Source organism: Pleurodeles waltl, chromosome 12 (genome assembly GCF_031143425.1).
Source record: "Pleurodeles waltl isolate 20211129_DDA chromosome 12, aPleWal1.hap1.20221129, whole genome shotgun sequence".
Classification (NCBI taxonomy): domain Eukaryota; kingdom Metazoa; phylum Chordata; class Amphibia; order Caudata; family Salamandridae; genus Pleurodeles; species Pleurodeles waltl.
This window is the reverse complement of record NC_090451.1, coordinates 255,926,955-255,931,838: the sequence shown is the minus strand read 5'-3', so window position 1 is coordinate 255,931,838 and position 4,884 is coordinate 255,926,955.

The following is a 4,884-nucleotide window of genomic DNA, read 5'->3' as shown; positions in this document are numbered from 1 at the left end:
TCTATCTGATCACTCACTTGCTACCTGACATTCAACAGGAGGGGACCTACACTGCATGTGCTGCTATGACCTGTGTCTGGAACCTACCATGGCACGTGTGACTGGGGAAAGGGTCCCTGCCATCGCAGCAGCAGAGTTGGAGCGACTGGTGGATGGGGTCCTACCCCAGTACGGACTGCTGTATGAGCCTCCAGACCAGCAGGTGAGTACACTGTGAGCATGATGCATGTGGCATGAATGCATGGAGTAGTGTGTGTGAAGGCCTCATGTAAGGGGATGGGTGGATGTCCTGTGGGCGGCGTATTGGTTGTGTGCTGGGCCATGTGTGTGCAAATGGTGATGTGAAGGGGTATGGTGGGCCATAAGTGTAACAGGCAGCACTGTCTGACTAATACTATTTTCCTATCTGCAGGTCAGCGCCCATCAAAACAAGGGTACATGGTGTGCCGTCACCAAGGAGGTGCAGTTCCTGGGGCTCTATGGCAGGTGGAGCACCCACTGTCACAAACGGGGGGAGGACCTGAGACACTGGGCACAGAAGACGGCAGAGGCCCAGCTGCGGATGGCCTCCCAATGAGGAAGGGGTGCCCATCAAACCCTGACACCCCTGATGGCCCGCATACTGGCAGTGGCCTATCCAGAACTAGATGGGCGCTTGAAGGCATCACGGCAGCCACAAGGGTTGAGTACAATGTCCATCATTACAACTTATGCATGGTAGGGAGGTATCTGGGTGGTGGATGTGTGTCAGAGGGTGCCTCTAGGCCAGGCCTGACATTGCAGCGTAGGCCCCCTGGTGGCTAGGGTTCTGAAGGGATAATCCTGCTACCTAGCTTGTAGGCACCCATAACTGGTCAGGCCTGCGTGGGTCCCAGGTGTGCCCCTCCCCATGCCTTGATGGCTAGCAAAATAACTGGTAGTACAATGCATAGTGTGTAGGGCTGTTCCCTGTGTGTGAGAGTGGTGTGTACGCCAACGGTGGTGTTGGTGCAGCCATTGACCAGGTGTATCCTTTGTCTCTTCCCCCCCTTTTTGTTTTGTCACCCTGTCCTTATGTGCATTAGCATCACCTAGCGGAGGAGCAGAGGCACCAGCGATGGAGAAAGCTGCATCCCACAGGACCCGGGAGGCAGAGTCCACCGACTGTGAAGGCACCAGTGGGACGGAGGGCGAGGGGAGCACCATGGCGGAGACTGGAAGGGGCAGTTCAGACACAGATACCTCCTCGGATGGAAGCTCCCTGGTGATGGTGGATACCTCTATGACCACCCCAGCTACAGGTACATCCGCCACCCCCTGTACTAGCACCGCCCCTCATTGAGTTGCCCGTGCCTGCTCACCCAGGAGGGTGGGAATCTCCTTCGCCTAAGGCACCTTAGGCCCTGCTTCAGTCAGCCCTGCTGCCCTGAGTGAGGGGCTATTGACCTCCTGAGATCCATCTCTGTAGGGTAGTCAACCATTGTGTATGCCATCCAGGGGCTGGCAGCACAAATGCAACACAATAATGCATTTCTGGAGGGCATTCACACTGGCTTGGTGGCCCAACAGAGATCGAACCAGGCTCTGGCCTCCTCTCTGATGGCAGCCACTGTCCCTGTTTCTACCCTCCCCCCTCCAACTTCCTCTTCCCAATCCCATTCCCCTCAACCCCAACCTATCCTAAGCACACAGGCAGACGAGCATGCACACAAGACAACACACAAGAGTGGTACTGGCAAACACAAGCACCACCCATCAACCCACAGGCACTCACACAAATACCATCCAGATGCAGACATACCAACATCCACAATTTCCACTGTCTCCAACTCTTCCTCCTCCACCTCCCTCCCAGTTGCGTCGACACTCACACCTGCATGCACAACATTGTCATCGACTACCAGCATCACCACCACACCTAGCAGAACACACACCTCACTGGCAGACACCCACACAACAGCCATGCACACGTCCCCTGTGTCCTCTCCCGCTGTGTCTGTCCCTCCTCCTAAAGTACACAAACGCAAGCACTCAGATACCCAACAGCCATCCACCTCACAACAGCATCCAGCCCATGCACCTGCACCCAAAATCAGCAGACAGACACCTCCTACAACCACTCCCTCTTCCTCCACTCCCAAACCTTCTCCCTCTTCCCACCCAAATTTCCCTAAGAAGCTTTCCGTCTACACCATTGACCTCTTCCCTACCCCTCCCCCCATCCGTCACATCAGGCCAGGGTGACAAAAAACCCGGGCAAGCAGCTCGCCACCCAGTCCACGGGTCCAGTAGTCTCCATACCCACTCGCGGTGGGAAAGGATCCAGGCCACTTGTGCAGAAGGTAAAGGAGCCAGCACCAGCTGCTGCCAGGAAGGGCAAGAAGCCAGCACCAGCTGCTGCCAGGAAGGACAAGGGGCCAGCACCAGCTGCTGCCAGGAAGGACAAGGGGCCAGCACCAGCTGCAGGCGGGAAGGAAACAGAGCGAGCACCAACTGCAGGCAGGAAGGACAACGGGCCTGGAGCAGGGACTCCGACAGACCCCCCAACCACCAACCATGGTTGTGCAGCCGTCTGAGGCTGCAGGGGATGGGCTGGAGCATCCCCCCACCAGCAGCAGCAGCACTACAACCACCACTGGGCAGCCGTCCGAGGCTGCAGGGGATGGGATGGAGCCTCCCCCCACCAGGAGCACCACCAGTGGGCAGATGTCCGAGGCTGCAGGGGAATGGCTGGAGCCTCCCCCCACCAGCAGCAGCACTACTACCACCACTGAGCAGCTGTCACTGCCAGCAGACGGTATGTACTCCTGCTTCCATGGCCTGCTGTGCGGCCTGCCCCTTCAAATCCAGTGGATAAAACATCCACCTGAGAGACTGTGGCCTTGCACTCCCCAAGATCAAGAGCACAGGGCACAATGCCCCCTCCAGAACCAGTGGGTAAGACACCCACCAACCCCAGCCTCCCAGGATCAAGAGCACAGGGCCTGATGTCCCCTCCAGAGCCAGTGGGTAAGACACCCACCAACCCCAGCCTCCCCAGGATCAAGAGCACAGGGCACAATGCCCCCTCCAGAACCAATGGGTAAGACACCCACTAACCCCAGCCTCCCCAGGATCAAGAGCAAAGGGCATGATGCCCCCTCCAGAACCAGTGGGTAGGACACCCACCAACCCCAGCCTCCCCAGGATCAAGAGCACAATGCCACCTCTAGAACTAATGGGTAAGACACCCACCAACCCCAGCCTCCCAAGGATCAAGAGCACAGGGCAATTTGCCCCCCCCCCCCCAGAGCATGTGGGCAAGTCACCCACTTGAGAGGCTGTGGCCTTGCACTCCCCAGGACAGAGCACAGGGCATGTTGTCCCCTCCAGAGCATGTGGACAAGTCACCCACTTGAGAGACTGTGGCCTTGCACTCCCCAGGACCAAGCACAGGGAATGTTGCCCCTTCCAGAACCAGTGGTCTTGTTCCATCTGACGGCTGAGGTGCCCCCAGTTCCCCATACCCCTGAGGTCCCTGCCTATTTTCCAACTGATGCACCTGCAGTGTTCTCTCCGTGTTGGTGCAGGTGACAAGTGGGGCCTTGGACTTTGGCCTGTGGCCCTGTGGCCCACGCACACTGAGGACTGGGCAGTGTCCCTTGAACTGTACATTTGTATATATCTGTTGTACTGCATATTTCTTATTTCTACTGTGTTGATCTTATTACACTCACTTTAGTAAAATCCTGTTGTCCTTGCGTTATTCATCCGAGGTACGGGGTATATATGTTTTATTACTGCAGCTGATTATGTGTATGGTGTTGGGGTTGGGGGTGAGTGTGTTGCGTGTGTGTGTGTCACTCTCTTTTTCCTCCCCCCTGTTGTGTGCTAAGCGGCTGTACTCACCGTCGTCGTCTTCGCCGTAGTTGGTGTTCGTGGTGGAGCAGCACATAGAAAATCATTGGGAAGACATGTAGCTTGGGCTCCATGATGGCGTGGTTGTTACCTGTGTCTCAAATGGTGAATCCTTTCACTTCTGTGCAGTGTTTTCGCCAGTACTTTGATGTTGTTGGTGCCACCCCTGAAAAGGTGGCGGATTGCAGTGTCTTAATACGGTAGGCGGGACATTGACTTCCGCCTGGCTGTAGGCAGCTACCGCCGTGGTGGCTGTTGTTTCCGCCCTGGCGGTCGGTGTGGTAAAGTGGCTGTCTATCTGAGTTCTCACAGGCATGGTCATAATTTGGCTGTACTTACCGCCAGCCTGTTCACGGTATTACCACCACTTTATCACCGACCGCCAGGGTTGTAATGAGGGCCTTTGTGTTCTTTGCCATTTTCTCAAATACTTCTCTCTGCTCCTCCCTTCTAAACAACTATATTTCTTTTCCAAAATCATAACCTGCTGATTGTGGAAAATAACACATTTTAAGTAGTCAGTTCCACTTGTGAGCTTTAATGAATAGACAGAGATCTTGATTCTGAGGACTTGTTTCATAAAGTTAAACTTACAGTTTTGTACAAGTTTGCTATTTTTGGGGTGTCTACAAAGAACAAATTGAATATTATTAATAGTAATGTTTATGACTGCGGAGACTCTGATAGAGGCCTATCTTTTTAAGTGTTAAGTCTCCGCTCCCAGTGCAGCGGCTCGGCATTCCTAAAATTACTATTAATAAAATAAACTTGTAGACTGTGAATATCAAGAAAATAGTAAACTTTCAAAAACTGTGTTTACGTTTTGTGACTCAAGCCCTGGTAGTCGGAATCTGTCATGAGCACTCCCTATGAAGATTTTTGTGCCCCTATGTGAATTGGGCCCTCATTAACTTTCTGAACCTTAAAGAGAGAACTGCATAGGGTGAAGCCCTTCCATACTGAGTTCTCCAGTGTAGCCAGTGCATGCATAAGTAGTAAATACAATCA